Here is a 16,654-nt window from a genome sequence, read left to right as displayed (position 1 = left end):
ACAAGTATAAGGACCCCATTGAATTTGCTGGTGAAACGATATATGTGGATTTACTTCGAAATAACCCAGGGGATGGGGTGGGACAGCAGGTAGGGGGGAGAGATAAAACGAGATGGTCTGTGAATTCATAACTGTTGAAGTCGAGTGATCCATACATGGCAGTTTGTTTTATTATTTTCTCTGATTCTATATAATTTTAAAATGTCCCATAATAAAAAAAGGTAATACAAAGAAACAAAAGATTCCTTTAAAGCAATTTGGAATGGAACAATTTGGAAATTAGCTTCTGAAATCCCATTTGGTGTGTCGGTGGCTTTTTTTGTTTTAAAGGAAAAAGCCCCTCAGTTACTTGAGATAATTGGGGGGAAACATCAGCTCGGAGATTCTCAGGAGTAGCTATGGTCTGACTCACCACTCCCCACCTCCCCCCATGCCATAGTGAGGTTTCTTTCTGGTGGACAGGGTATTCCCCTGCCCCAAGCTGGCCTATGGTGACTCATATACCAAATCAGAGTTTCACATCTAAGTGTTATGGGCATTGATTATCAAAGTTGGAACCCAAAGACCTGGTTGCAATGAGGACGGGCTACTTAATACCCCTCTTTAAAGGTCAGAACTTTCCTCCAGAAAAGATTCCTCTCCATCTGGAAGCCTCTGCACGATGTCACCGTAGATATGAACTCTTTAAAAGGGGACGTTTCCTAAAAGTACACTCAGCTTTTTTGCAACATTCATTTTAGGAATGAAATCAGCCTAAACCATAAATTGACTTGTTTACTTAAATGGAAAAAGTGCTGGGTGAGCAGGGAATTCATCATAACCTTCATTATTGAGACTGTCTGCCCGGCTGACGAGCTGTTTTACTTTGCCTCTGACTTCACAGGCATTTAAAAGAGGACAGACTGCCTCCCTTGCTCACGGCGCATTGATCAGACACGAACTGGCCAAGACTTTTCACACCCACAGAGGAGAAAGGCAGATTCGGAAACCTTCCTTGCTCAAGCCAGGCAGCCCCCACCCGTGGATGGCAAGTGAGATGAGATCTGTTTATCGACCCCGGATTCAGTCTTCCTCCCACTTTTCAAGGGAGGGGACTAAGGCTCAGGGAAGTCAGGTAACTTTCCTCCTGTGTTATATGTCATGGCTGGGTTGGCTTTGGGGCCACCTGCTCTCTGAGGCCAAGGAAACAATATCTGTTCTACCTGGAATTTAAAGATAAAGTCAAACCAAAGACAAAATTCAAGCCACTGGAGAATAAGGAGCTAACATTCACCCACATTTTTCATCCCTTGAAATCACTATTTGGTAACTATGACGTCTCCATTTTATACAGAAGAATGGGGTACAGCCAAGAGCTGGCGAGTGGTGGAAATATAATTCAAATCATTTTTTTGCTCAAAAGCTGTGCTCTTTCTATTTCACTGGAGAAAAGTGGGTACACCCTTGATGTGCTAGAAGTTGTTCTAAGGGGTGGGGCGGAGGGATAGCAAAGAGATGGAATCATGGGCTATCTCCCTCATTTCCCAGCGTCCTCTGCAGGGAATATGATAATATGCTCGAGCCCTGGATGGAACTTTCTTCTCTCTCTCTACTTCTTAGAAATCTCTTCAAGGCTCATCTCAAATGTCACCAGCTTTTCCTGATCTTCCCAGTTATAATTAGCTATGTTTTCCGCTGATGCAATTTTCTTATACATTTTGTATTACGGTTTATTTTTATATGTCTGACTTCTCTTCCTAGACTGTGAACAGCTTCAGGTGAAGGATTATGTCTAATTAGTTTTGTTTTTTATTTAAAAATTATGAACTAATTAGAAATTAGATTGCACAAAATACAATCTAACACACGTTATTAGTGGGATTGCTATTATTAAACATCCTGTGTGCTCCTCTCTGGCCCCATGTCCTTTCCTCCACCCAGAGCTAACTGCCTTCCTGAATTTCCTTGCTTTGGATCTAGTTTTTATTATGCGTGTATGAGTCCCTAAGCATTATTTCTTTTGCTTAATTTTGAACTTTATGAAAACAATGTCATACTGAGTGTATTCTTCAGCAATTTGTTTTTAAAATTTTGGGGACTCATTCATATGGATGTATCTGTGGTTTGCTCACTTCCATTATTGGTCTGGTAATGGTTAGTATTTCATTATGAGAAAATACTGTTATTTCTTTATCTATTCTCCCACTAAGGGACAACTGGGTTGTCTCTGGCCTTTGTGATTTTTTACCAATGTTGCTATGAACATTCTTTTCATGTTGCTTGGTGCACCCGTGCAAGAGTTCTTGCAGGGACATGGACGGCACTGGAGGAGATAATGCTAAGTGAAATAAGTCAAGCAGAGAAAGACAATTATCATATGATTTCTCTTCTATGGAACATAAGAACTAGGATGATCGGTAGGGGAAGAAAGGGATAAAGAAAAGGGGGGTAATCAGAAGGGGGAATGAAACATGAGAGACTATGGACTATGAGAAACAAACTGAAGACTTCAGAGGGGAGGGGGTGGGGGAATGGGATAGACTGGTGATGGGTAGTAAGGAGGGCACGTATTGCATGGTGCACTGGGTGTTATACGCCAACTAATGAAGCATCAAACTTTACATCGGAATCTGGGGATGTACTGTATGGTGACTAACATAATATAATAAAATAAAATAAAAAAAGAGTTCTTGCAGGGGCAGGATCAAGGTGGATCCGTGTAAGTGTGGAAAAGAGAGTGTTTGTCAATACAAAGAAACTCTCCTGTTACGGAGTAGTGAAAACGCTGGTGAGGACCCAAGAACAAAGACTTGGCTGGATGGTTTTGCTCAGGAAAAGGGTTGGGTCATGCAAATTGACATAGAGAATGTGAAGGAAGGGACCAGAAAAGGCCCGGAGAGGCTGGCCTGCTGCTGTGGATTTGTTGTTTAAGACAGGGAAACCACCAGCTGATACCGTTCCTTGGGAGGCCCTGGAGGACTCCCTGTTTACCAAGATAATAAGGAATGTACTGGTTAAGGGGAGCATGGACGTTGCGGAGAAGCTCAATGGAGGTTATCTCCTTGGGCCAGGGTGGATGGGAGGAGATATTGTTCCAGAATTGGGATTTCTTGGAGCCAAGGTGATGCCAGGTGGCAGCATTCAACTCTCAGAAGACAGGTGAGTATGATGACCAGAATGTCCATTCTGGTCATTACAATGGGCAGAGTTGGAATGGCCCTCGTCCACAGGGGCCTATAAAGAGGGTTAATAGAGTATGTAGGTCTTAGCACAAGAGAGATGGGTGTTATTCAATATATAAAATCAAAGGGCCTCAAAAACAGGTGGACAGAAGGCTGAGATCAGTCACCACAATGGAAAGTCAGGGCCTCTTGCTCTGTTTCTAGACTTGAAATGCCCTTAAACTTAGAATTCATCAGCTGATGGAGAGGCCACATCACCATAAAGGATCCTGAAGCATCATGGTAACTGCCTAAAGTAGTGATATCCCTGGTCCTTCCCCCAAAGCATCTACTTGGCTAATCCTATACCGAGGAAAGTGGTATGCTCACATCTTTTGAAGACTACTGGATAGAGGGCCAATTTGAGCTGGTTCCTGCCATCCTGGACCTGTGTTAGAGTAGGGGCACATTGAGATTAGGTGGTAAAGGGAGTCCTAGCCCAGGTCCATCTCACAGTGGGTCCACGAAGTGCATAGACTCACCCAATGGCTACCTCCTGGATTCCTGAATGCGTGATTGGAATGAACGTACCTAGTAGTATTTGGAACTCTCACACTTGTATCTTGATTTTTAGAGTAAGAGCTATTGTAGCAGAAAAAGCCAATTTGCTTCCCCTAAAATCATGAAGGGGATGGTGATCAGTGTCATCCTCAGAGACAGAGAATGCAGGCATAGTGGCCCTCATTATATCCTTTATGTCGCCAGTCTAGTCCCCGCAAAAAATCGATGGATTATGATGGAGGACAGTGACCTCCTGCAAACTTTACCAAGTTTAAGTCCCAATTGCAGTTGTTGGGCCAGATGTGGCATCTTTATTGAAGCAAATTAACAGATGCTGGTGTGCAGTTATTGATCTGCCCAATGCGTCCTTCCTGATAGTTACTGGAAAATAGAATCAGAAATACTTTGCATTCACTTAAGAATGAACAAGACACATTCATTCATGGTCTTGCCTTAGGGCTATATTAATTCCTCTGCTTTCCGTCACAAGGGACCAGGACCATTTGGACATTCCACAGAAAATCTCTTTGGTTCATTATTTTGATGACATCATGTTAATCATATGAGCAAGAGGTGGGAGATATTTTGAATGCTTTGGTAAGGCGTATGTGTTCCAGAGGGTAGAAGAAAAACCCTACAAAAATTAAGGACCTGCATATTGGTGCAGTTTGCAGTGGTTCATGGTCCAGAACACGGCAGGACATTCATTCTAAAGTTAAGGACTCCTATTGTGCCTTGTACTTCCTACATCTCAGAGGAAGCACAAGGCTTGGTAGCTCTCTTCAAATTTAGAGTCAGTGTTTCCCATGTTTGAGCATACTGTTCTGACCCATATGATGTGTGGAATGATGCTGGTTTTGAATAAAGTCCAGAGACAGAAAATAATCTGTAGCAGGTCATATGACTTAGATCTTTGGTGTACTAGAAATCTGTCCCAGTTAAAACATCTTTTGGAACCTCTAGCAAGTATTAGTATGGGGTCAAAGGTTCCTAAGATTCTGGAGCAAGTGCTATCTAGAGAAGAGGACATTATACTCATTTGGAAAGCAGGTTCTGATGTGCTTCTGGGTCCTGGTAAAGACAGGGTCTAATAATGTGACATCAAATGATCATGAAGCCGAAACTTTCCAGCCCGAGTTGGGCATGGTGAGACTTGATGGCAAGTCTTAAGGTCGGAAAGGCCAGCAGAAATCCTCTGTAAAATGGAGATAGTACATCTGGGATTGAGATAAAGTCCAGAGGCACATGTAAATTTGATGTTATCTATCAATTAAAAATTTTTATAAGAAATATGTTTATTATTGATCATTGCAATTCAAAAATACTTGTTCTTTCAAGGGCTGGTCCAAACATCTCCTCTCCCACACCTGTGGCATTCACTGGGGGGTGTGGGCCAGGGTGGATTCTTCCTGGGGACACCAAGCGTGAGAGTTTGTGTCTCACTTGTTAATGGTCTCAAAGATCATCCACCACAGAAGATACAATAAAATCCCATGTGGACAGGATGACTTGGCCAATAGATGCCAACTAGTTCCTATCCTTGACATAATAGCGTGGTGTAATGGGCTCAGAGTAGAGATGGTGGAGAGATGCAGGCTACATGTACAATAGCATGGACTCCGTCTCACCAGGGCAGACCCAGCCACTAGCACTGGTGAGTGTCTGACCTGCCATTCATTCACAGAGACAGAGACGTGCTGAGCTTTTAATATATGACCGGCCTCTGAAGGGGCCACCAGTCACTGGTGGCAAGTTGATTAATCAACCTCTAATCCCAGAAAAGACAATAATTCACCCTGACTGGGACTCTCATGTGTTTGAGACATGGTGTTGCCTTTCTTGCCTATAGAACTTTGGCCAGAACCACTACCCAAGCTTTCACAGAAGGTCTGATCTGTAGATCCGAGATTCCTTTTAGCATTGTCTTGGACTAAGGGATTCATTTTATAGCCAAAGGTGTGATGATAGGCACAGATGATAGGCACATGACTTTAGGTCCTACTGTATTCTGTGCCATTCAGAAGTGGCTAGCCCAAGAGGATGACAGAATAGCCTCTTGAAGGGGCAGCTAAGGTGCCAACTTGGGGTGGAAACTCTGTGAGGCGAGATTACTATGCTTCAGGACTCATTATATACCTTCAACAAATGACCACTGTGTGATGCTGTGTCCTTAACAGGTAGAATTACTTTTGGCCTTAGAAAAGCTGCCTTGCCAGGGATGGAATGAGCTCTCCCTCCCACCTCCCCTGCTGCAGTAGTCCATAACCAAGGACTGAGTAAAACAGGGGCACAAAAGGCTGGCTCCCTAGGCTGCCCAAAGGCGGGACCAATTCTGGTGCATGTGACGTTGGAGACCTTCCCGTGGAATCAGACCGAAGCTAGGCTCCAGGTGAATCACATTGTTGCTCGCTTCTTTTCTGGCCATATCCTGCTTCCCTCACTCCCTTTCTCCTGAGAACACCGTTAATAAATATACCCACTGAGCTCTTGTCTCAAGCCTTTTAAGGGAACTTGACCTAAAAGATACAACATCTCAACTGGTTTTCCTTCATTGTGCCCTTGCCATTGCAAATCATTAAATTCTTCTCAAATTACCCCATTTGAGTGTGCAGGGTCCTAATATATTGCTAAGACTTTTTTTTTTTTAATGCATTGCTCGTGAATTTTATCAAATGTTTTTATAAGATCAAATGCTTTTTTATGGGATAAACATAAATTCTCTTTTGATGTACTTGGAGTGAAATACATGAGTGTTTCTAAAATTAACCCATCTTGCTGCATTCCTGGAATAAATTAAGTGGTCATGGTGTGCTTTTAAAACACGTTCTTGGATTCATTTTGCACATATTTTATATACAAATTTGCATCTGTGTTCAGGAGTCACATTTTCCTTCTCACTCTTTCTATGTGATTTGGTAATGATGAGGTTCTGCTAACCTCATAGAACATGTTGGGAAGTTTTCCTGATTTTATATCCTCTTAAGGAATCCGTTTATTCAACTTCTTGACTCCTTGAATAATTGGATAATTGGTAAAACTTGCCTGTGAAATTTTGGGGCCCGAATTTTCTTTGTGGTAAGATACCTAATTATTGATTACTTTTCTTTAAAGGCACTATGACTATACAATATATCTACTTTCAATATTAACTTCTTTGTATTCACGAAATAATTGGTAAATGAATGAATGACCCACTTGGGCATATGTTTAAGTAACCATGTTTAAAAAAGGAAGTAAGTGTAGCAAGTGTCAACAAACACGTCGAAAAGGAAATTAAGAAAACAATTTCATTTACAACAGCATCAAAAAGAATAAAATACCTAGTAATTAACTTAACCAAGGAGGCAAAATGCTTGTATACTAAAAACTACAAACTATTGCTGAAAGAAATTAAAGATACCAGTATATGGAAAGACATCCTATATTCATGAATCAGAAGACTAAATATTGTTAAGATGTCAATACTACCCAAAGCAACCTACATATTCAATGTAATCCCTGTCAAAATATTAATGGTATTTTTGCAGAAATAGAAAAGTCTACCCTAGACTTTATATGTAATCTCAAGAATAGCAAAACAGTCTTGAAAAGAACAGCAGAGTTGGATCTGATTTCAAAATTTACTACAAAAATACAGTACTCAGAATAGTTTGGTGTTGGCTTACAGAAAGGCATATAGATCAATGGGCTAGGATAGAGATCTTAGAAATAAGGCCTCACATATGGTAAAATTACTTTTGACAAGGATGCCAAGACCATTCAATGGGTGAAAGGACAGTCTTTTCGACAAACGATGTTGGGAAAACTGGATATCTACATTCAGAAGAATAAAATTGGACCTTTGCACCATATAGAAAAATTAAAGACCTAAATGTGAGACCTAAACATGAGAATTAAAACTATAAATCTCTTAGGAGAAAACAATGGAAAAGCTTAGATCAAAACGAAATTATTACCAAATCACAGCATTAGATTTGGCAATATTTTTTTTTTGATATGACATGTAAAGGATAGGCAACAAAAGAAAAAAATAGATAAGGTAACTACATTATAATTAAAAACTTCTGTGAACCAAAGAACATAATCAAAACAGTGAAAAGGCAACTCACAGAATGGGAGAAAATATTTGGAAATTACTTACCTGCTTAAGGATTCATATCCAGAATATATAAAGAACTCTAAGCATTCAACAACAACTCCCCACCAAAACCTGATTTAAAAATGTACAGAGGATTTGAATAGACATTTCTCCAAAGAAAATATAAAATGGCCAATAAACACATGAAAAAATGCTCAAAACCACTAATCATTGAATAAAAGCAAATTAAAACCACTGTGACACAACCCCTCACACTCATTATGATGAAACAGTTAAAAAAAAAACAAAACTGCAACCAGAAAGCAATAAATGTCGCGAGCATGGGGGGGAATTGGAACCTTTGTGGACCCTTAGTGGCAATACACTATAGTGTGGCTACAATGTGAAACAAAATGGTGATTCTTCCAAAAATTAAAAATAGAATTACTATCTGATACAGCCATTCCATTTCTGGGTATACGCCCCAAAGAAATAAAATCAGGGATCTGAAAAAATATTGTACTTTTTTTTTTTTTTTTTTTAAAGATTTTATTTATTTATTCGACAGAGATAGGGACAGCCAGCGAGAGGGAACACAAGCAGGGGGAATGGGAGAGGAAGAAGCAGGCTCATAGTGGAGGAGCCCGATGTGGGGCTCGATCCCAGAACGCCGGGATCATGCCCTGAGCTGAAGGCAGACGCTTAACCGCCATGCCACCCAGGCGCCCCTGTACACTCTTAGTCATAGCAGCCTTATTCACAATAGACAAAAGGTAGAGGCCACCGTAATCTCCATCTGTGGATGAATGGATAAACAAAATGTAGCATTGTACATAGAAGAGACTATTTGTCAGCCTTAAAAATGAAGTAAATTCTGACATACTGTACAAGAATGTGAGTCTTGAGGACGTTATGCTAAGTGAAATGAGGCAGTCGCCAAAAAACAAAACAAAACAAAACAAAAAAAACAAAACCAAAACCAAAAAACAAAAAAACCCAAGCGTATGATTCCACTTATAGGAGGGACCTAGATCATCAAATTTGTTAAGACAGAAAGTAGAATGGTGGTCTCCAGGGACTGCAGGGAGGGAGGAATGATTGTTTTTTGTTTTTAAGATTTTATTTATTTAATTGGAAAGAGAGAGAGAACACAAGCAGGGGGAACAGCAGAGGGAGAAGCAGACTCCCCACAGAGCCCGGAGCCTGATGTGGGGCTCGATCCCAGGACCCTGGGAGCATGACGCAAGCTGAAGGCAGACACTTAACCGACTGAGCCGCCAAGGCGCCCTGAGGAACTATTGTTCAATGGGCAGACAGTTTCAGTTTTTCAAGATGAAAGGAGTCCTGGAGAGGGACGGTGGTGACGGTTGCACACAATATCGGTGTGCTTACTACCACTGAATTGTGTACTTAACCAAGATGGTAGGTGTTCTGTGAGTTTTACCCCAATAAAGAAGGAAATAAATGTGTTGAGTTACTGAACTTCTTAATTTCCTAAGAGCTGTGATATGGTACATTATTGACCTCAGGTTTTCACTTCTCTCTTTATTAATAACTTTTGCCATCTGACTTTACAGTTCCGCCCAAGCAACAGAACATATTTATTTCTCTTCCCTTGTCAAACCCAGCCCAGATTAGCCGAGCACCAGAGAATCTGCTGATGCGTGAACAATTATAAATGATTCTTGTTCAAAACCACTGAGTTTTGGTGTGCTATGTTTCTCAGCAATGGTAAGCTGATTTAAGTAGGAACACATTTCAACTTTGGGAACCAGCTCTAATGCCGAGGTACACTTTAAATAATAATACTAATACGCTAAACCTAAGAAAAGAACATACATGTTTTACCCCAAGTTAAGAAGTAAACATTACCAAATATCTCTTCACATTCCTTTCCCAGAGCTAGGTCGTCCTGATTTTGTTAATCATTTCTTTGTCTTTCTTTATAATTCTACCACTTTTCATGTATCCCTAAACAATAAGTGGATTATCTGGTTGTGTTTATTTTTTAACTTTATAAAAATCAACTTCCGCGTGAACTCGGTTTGGCACAGAATTATGCTTTTTGAGACTCAGCCACGTGGAGTGGGGCCTTTTTTCATTCATCTCTCCCCTCCATTGATAAGTTACCCGTTCTTTTGTTGGGTGCCTTTGATGATTTAACACGATTGCTTTACGAAACCCAAAGTTCGTTAATACACTTTATTCTCCTCCCAAATCAAAGAATCTGAAAATGCTTTAGCACCAATCGCTTTACTCCTACTTCCCATGCTAATGCCATTCAGTCATTTTGAACTTCACATATTGAAAATTATATTGCCTCATATTGTTTAGATTCCCCCACATATTTTTCCTACACTTTACTCGCAAGTCTCGTATCTCAGACCCTCTCTCTGTGATCGTACCTTTTGTCTTAAAGTCTATTGAAGAGTTTCTTTTAGATGATCTGTTCATGGTAATCATACTCAATTTTTTTTTCTGAAAATGTCTCCATTTTACTCTTTTTTCTTGAAAGATAATTTCCCTGGGCAGGCAGTTCTGAGCTGATATTCACTCTCTTGCAGCATTAATACTGAAGATATCCTTGGGCAGTTTCCTGACTTCTCCTTTTGCCTTTGAGAAACAGCTGTTCATTTTATTTTCCGTTCCTTTGTACATAATCTGCCTTTTTTCTCTGGCTTCCTTTAAGGTCTTTTAGTTTTTTGTTTGTTGTTTTCTTTTTCGAGATTTATTTATTTATGTATTTATTTATTTGAGAGAGAGAGAGAGTGAGTGAGCCCTGGCTCAAGTCAGCACACGGTGGGGAGGGGTAGAGGGAGAGGGAGATGAGGTCTATTTCTGCATTGGCTCTAGGATATGGTTTTAAGATCCTTCCTGAGAATTCATAGCCACTGATCAGCCTTCATGTCAGTAGGGTGTGCATAGCCTAGAAAAGTCACAAGTGGAGACTTTTTAAAATTGGAGTACAGTTGACATACATGTTATATTAGTTCTGGGTGCACACCATGGTATTCGACGATTCTATTCATCACTCAGAGCTCATCACGGTAAGTGTCGTCACCATCGGTCACCATCAGGTCTGTGCTGTGTGTGTGCGTGTGTGTGTGTATTCGGGTTATGGTGAGTGTTCACTGAGTTCAGCGGCGCACAAGGCTTGTTTCCTGCATCACTAAGCGAGGCTGTTCGGAGATTAGGCTGGATCAGCCCGAGGCACGGTTGGCTTGCTTCCTGAACTTGGGCTTCTAACTCGTTCTTGCAGGAGTTCCTTTAGTTTCTTACAAGCTTCTCCATTCATTGAAAATTTTGAACTCTTCTTTAATCTAAAATGTTTAGGTTTTGTAGCAGGAGGGCTTCAGGATTTCTAGTCCCCCTTATGCCTCCAAGCGGGACTCTTACTTGACTTCAAAAGCTGCTCTAAAGTCTCATAGACATTCCCGCAGGGCAGGCACTCACATGTATGCTAAGTGACGGCGTGATTGCTGTTGCCACCGTGTCATATCGAGTTCCACCTGTCCTTTTGTCCCTGTTTTGCATTTCTTTTATGTCTGCCCTAGCACCCAGCTCAGTGCGATGCACTTGTTAGGGGCTTGTTAAATGCGTGTTGAGTGAATATGCAAGTACCTTGCCTTGTGTGTCTAAAGGTGAGGGAGGTTTTATAATTTTCTCGGAAGCCTGTTTCATAGATTAGTCATCTTTACATTAAAAAGCTCCTGCTCAATTTACTCAAAGTCTCTTTTCCAAAATGTTTATCTATTTTCTTGTTTTGCCCTTTGTGAATATGGAGGACAACTGATGGCAATGTCCTTGCTTTGAAAACAGTTAAGTCTTTAGACACCTCAATGCCATCAGCATGGTTCTTGAACGTCTCTTGTCCAAGAGTAAGTAAGGAACGTCTCTTTCCCCAGTGGTGGGGAAACCGATTTCCCTACGAAGTTGGGCGTGGCATCATGAAGGCTTTATTCTGACAGTTCCGTGTAACTGAGTGTATTCCAGTGGAAACGGATTAGTCGGCCAGGTGGCTTGCCCACCAGACGTTCTTGCTGAAACTCCTCTGTGCGTCACCGGCCTCCAGGCACAAGATTTCAGGTAAGCCGGGCAAAGCGCGCAAGCCTCGCTGGCTCTGTGGTCAGCCCTTTACGAGAGGCTGCGTCCACGTTCTGTGAAATCTGTGAAACGCTGCAGACTGGAACTCCCGTGGCTCACCACTGCCACTTCCTGCCTTCCTGCCGGGGCCGCTGTGCTCGGGGCCTCACGTGGCTGGGTGCGCCGGGCCCGAGTCCTCCACCCAAGGCAAATAGGAACTGCGCCAGACAGACGCAGAGGGAAGGCCAGCAATTCATGTGCCTTCTTGGGAGCTTCCCCCCACCCCCACCCCCGGCCACTTATTCCGTGGCCATTCATCAGTGAGCATGTGGACCACGCTCCCGGGGTTCCGCGTCCTCTGGGGCTCTTGGCAGCTATGGGGTCACAGCGAGTGAGACTTGACTGGAGAAAAGGATTGCTGACTTTTGCCTCTTTGCCCAGATGACCAACTGATCCACCGGCAAGAACGAACCTAGTTCCTCCGCAGAGCTCGGCCTCGTGCTTAGTTCCAAGAGGAACAGGAGCAAAGACACAGGCCTCGCCTTCGGGAGAACACCTCCCAATAGACGGAGTGCCGAACAGTAACGCATTCCTTTATTCAATAAACGGCTTTTTGAGCGCCAACTGTGGGCCAGGCGCGGTTGCAGGCACGTGGGAGACAGCAGTGACCGGGCTAAGATCCCTGTCGTGGGAAACGTCTGTTCTGGACGCGCACAAATACATTTTTTAACTGAATCAGTTTTTTTTTTTTTAAAGATTTTATTTATTTATTTGACAGAGATAGAGACAGCCAGCGAGAGAGGGAACACAAGCAGGGGGAGTGGGAGAGGAAGAAGCAGGCTCCTAGCGGAGAAGCCTGATGTGGGGCACAATCCCAGAACCCCGGGATCACGCCCTGAGCCGAAGGCGGACGCTTAACGTCTGTGCCACCCAGGCGCCCCTGAATCAGGTTTTTAAGTGCCCGGTCGGAGACAGCGGCTTGGGGAGACAACAGCTCTCTCCCAGCCTGTTGCAGTGGAAAGCAGAGTAGGCCAGCAGTTTGGAGGCCCATCTGTTCTGCTTGGCTTTTGGAACCTTGAGCAGGTCAGAGAGCCAGGGCTAGGTGCAAAACAGAAATGTGGGGGCCTCTTGTTCCAAAAACAGGGGGAAGAAAGCTGTTTCCTTCCTTCTGTCGTCTCTCTCTCAGCCTGTCACGGTGTTTTGTATTTTCCCTTTAATGTCACATTCCCTCAGGCATGGGGATCTTTGCAGGGTGAGCACAGATCCCCTGGGTCCTACCCCGGCCCTTTCCATGTCCTCACCAGGCGTGGTGGAGGGCAGCTGTAGCGAGGGGCCATGGCCAAGGACTCGGGGCCAGGAGCCGGTAGAGGGCAGGACTCTGGGTGAGCCGACACTCCGACCCTGGCTCACGTTGTCACACTGCCTGCCGGACTTCCTTTATAAAGCAAAAATTCAAAGATCACATGAGCCACAATTTCAGTTGGGAATTAATTGAACCCCAAGTTCTGGGCCCTTGGAGTGTGGAGCCCTGGGTGACCACACTGACTGCACGCGCAAAGCTGTTACCTGGTATGTCACGTGGAAATAATAATACCTCTCTTTCTACCTCACAGCTGGGTTGTGAGAACCAAGTGAGGAGTGAGAGGAAGTGTTCCGAAAAGTGTAAGGTGCGCTCTCTCTCTCTCTCTCTCTCTCTAGATATACGGAGAGACATCCGGCACTCCGTTACTTAAGTGTGGTGTCTCACTTCTGATATCACATTGGCTTCACGTGACCCACGTGCATGCATAAGGGACCCCACGTTCCAGTGCTGAAGATGCCATTTCCCAGCTGCATGGAAACAACTTACCTAAGATGCCCTAACAGTCTTTATAAAGGGCCTTGTGATTGCGCCCCTCAGAGGCCACACAGCAGACAGACGGTAGAAACACTCTGAGGTCAGCCCTGCCCTTCAGCCCCCATAAACCTCCCTCGAAGTATCACAGGAAAATGCCATGAAGAATTTTAAAAAATGTCTTGGCAGTTTATTCGTCTCGGAGGGGTGGCATAACGCAGCAGTTAATTAACCCTGGGTTTGAACCCAGAACTACTCCTTCTGAGCTGTGTGACGTTGGGAGTTTATGTAAATAAGTCTCCCTTCATGTACCATAAAATGGGTGTGATATTAATAGTACCTTCTTCAAAGGCTTCTTGGGGGATGAAACATGCATTCAGAGGACTTAACACATTGCCAGGCATGCAGTAGGTGCTCAGTAAATGTTAGCTATTACTGTTTTTAGCTTGCAGAGCATTTGGGCTCGTGCAAGAGACTCGAAGAGTTATAGTTTTGGCTTCTCACTGATTTGGTGAGTATCATTCTTAGCACCGAAAGTCAATGACGGGGCCAAGTCCGGTTGGCCCCTAGAGACTCATGTCTTTGGACTTGACTCATGCACTTGAAATTCGCCATTCAGGAAAGGTCTGTGGGGGAGGAGGGGGCGAGAAAACACAAGAGCAATAACCCATGTATCCTATCGTGACCCAATTAAAACCTGACGTTCTTCTGTTGTCGGAAAGGCACAGACTCAACCTTGGAAATGTCACAAACTCTGAACACTGAATGGTGCTACTCGGAACTGAATTTTGTTTCGTCTTTTGTGTGCATGCATCCTTCTGCTCTCAGCCTTTGAAGTCTGCATAGGAAAGTGGGTTGGGCAGAAATTTGATAACCATGGTTTACGGAGAGCTGCTTTTTGGCCAGGCCACATACCTGGAGATCGAATTTCCGCACCAGGCTCTCACAGCCTTCTCATGCGTCTGTTTCAGGCTTAAATGTTGCTGATTATAGAATGATCGTTGAAAAATAGTCACAAAAGGATACCAACAAGTTAAAAAAAATACCGCACCAAAAATTGCCATGACATTTTATTAGTTAGAGATGAGTTCTGAACATAGAAAAACCGGTTCCTTGAGTGGCTTGGCAAATATGTGTTGCCATCTAGTGCTGAGTTTTCAAAATTCAGGCTCGCTCTCTCGCTTTCACAGTCTCTCTCTTCAACACTGTCCTGGAAAGCCTGGGAGTAGAAGGAGCCACCTCAACCAACGCCATGCAAAACCTGTGCTAGAGAACATCGGAGAACCAGAAGCCCCAGGAGAAGTCATGTGGCACATTCCTCTGTGTTATAGCCTGACCACATCTTAACGGACCCATGCACGCGACCATCCGTGGGAGTTTTAAGTGGAAGTCTTCATTTGCTTTGCGTTTCACTTGATATCTTAAAAAGTTGGTTGATATATTTCTGTTCTGAGATGGGCTAAGGCTGTGATTATTATTATCATTATTATTATTATTTTTTTTTTTAGAGAGGGAGAGACTTGGGGAGAGGAGCAGAGAAAGACTCCTAAGCAGGCCCCAGGCCCAGCACATAGCCTGATGCGGGGCTCAGTCTCACAACCCCGAGATCATAACCTGAGCCCAAACCAAGAACCAACGGAGCCACCCAGGCGCCCCTAAGGTTGTGATTACTAACCTTGAATACCCCCATTCTCCACCAAAAACTCATTTAGGGAAGTGGGTGAACGCGAAGGTATTAGAGAGTGGGAAGCCGAACTCGAGTTTTATTTCTTCATTTTTAATGCAAGAGATGAAGAAAAAAAAAAAAAGCCCCCGAAGCCCAACTCTGATCCATGCAGGGGTGAAATTTGCCTTCTCCTCGGCTTTTAAAGTTTAAGAGGACCTTGTGCGGTTTTCAGTCATTTGATTCTTCATTCATTTATTCAATTTTTAAAAAAGATTTTATTTATTTATTTGACAGAGATAGAGACAGCCAGCGAGAGAGGGAACACAAGCAGGGGGAGTGGGAGAGGAAGAAGCAGGCTCCCAGCGGAGGAGCCTGACGTGGGGCTCGATCCCATAACGCCGGGATCACGCCCTGAGCCGAAGGCAGGCGCTTGACCGCTGTGCTACCCAGGCGCCCCTCATTCATTTATTCAACACCCAGATACCCCCACGCTGGACATGTGACGGACAAATGAGAACGACGTCACCTCTGTTCTAGCGGAGCTTTTGCCAAAGATGCATTTCTTCAGAGGGGGTTGTGAAACCATGTGGTGGGTGGTGAGGGACATCGGAAAAAATGAAGTAGGACAGAATGCAAACGCATAGTCTCACCCAGGGATGTGGGGGAAAAGCCAAAGCATGATGGTCAATCCCACGCGAGCGAGGCCGATAGACGGTAACAATAAACTAGATTTACTTTGGCAAGGAGAATGGGTTTAGGAGAAAGCCTCACCGTTCTGAGTCACACAAGAGGGTTAGAACCTGGAGCGGAGCAGGTCTCATCTGCAGGGGGTGACGTGATTCCCACAGAGAGACTTGCCCTCAAAGTGGAGTGAATTCTTCTTTTTTTAAACCAATGTTTTTTATTTGATTTCATCATGATAAGTGTACTCTTTAATCTCCATCCCCTAGTTCCCCCATGCCCCCCACCCACTTCCCCTCTGGTAACCAGCAGTTTGCTCTCTATAGTAACGGGTCTGCTGCTCAGGGTGCCTGGATGGCTCAGTTGGTTAAGCATCTGCCTTTGGCTCAGGTCATGATCCCAGGGTCCTGGGATCGAGACCCACGTTGGGCTCTCTGCTGAGCAGGAAGCCTGCTTTTCCCATTCCTCTCCGTTTGTGCTCTTTCTTGCTGTCTCTGTCTCTATCTCTGTTTCTCTCTCTCAAATAAATAAATAAAGTCTTTAAAAAAAAAGAGTCTATTTCTCGGTTTGTCTCTCTCTTTTTTCCTTTGCTCATCTGTTTTGTTTCAAAT

General features: G+C 43.5%; 1 long non-coding RNA gene across 2 annotated transcripts; it reads left to right on the top strand.

The window, feature by feature from the left end:
* Positions 1 to 10,596: 10,596 nt before the first annotated feature.
* On the top strand, positions 10,597 to 15,687 carry LOC117796417. Of its 2 annotated transcripts, XR_004620915.1 has the most exons (4): positions 10,597 to 10,826; positions 11,685 to 11,865; positions 13,561 to 13,799; positions 14,887 to 15,687. It is a non-coding gene; the product is annotated as an uncharacterized LOC117796417 (long non-coding RNA). The 2 variants fall into 2 exon arrangements; XR_004620916.1 differs by lacking the exon at positions 13,561 to 13,799.
* The last annotated feature ends 967 nt before the right edge of the window (positions 15,688 to 16,654 follow it).

The sequence above is a fragment of the Ailuropoda melanoleuca genome, chromosome 15 (genome assembly GCF_002007445.2).
Source record: "Ailuropoda melanoleuca isolate Jingjing chromosome 15, ASM200744v2, whole genome shotgun sequence".
Classification (NCBI taxonomy): Eukaryota; Metazoa; Chordata; class Mammalia; order Carnivora; family Ursidae; genus Ailuropoda; species Ailuropoda melanoleuca.
This window is presented reverse-complemented; position numbering and strand designations above follow the sequence as displayed.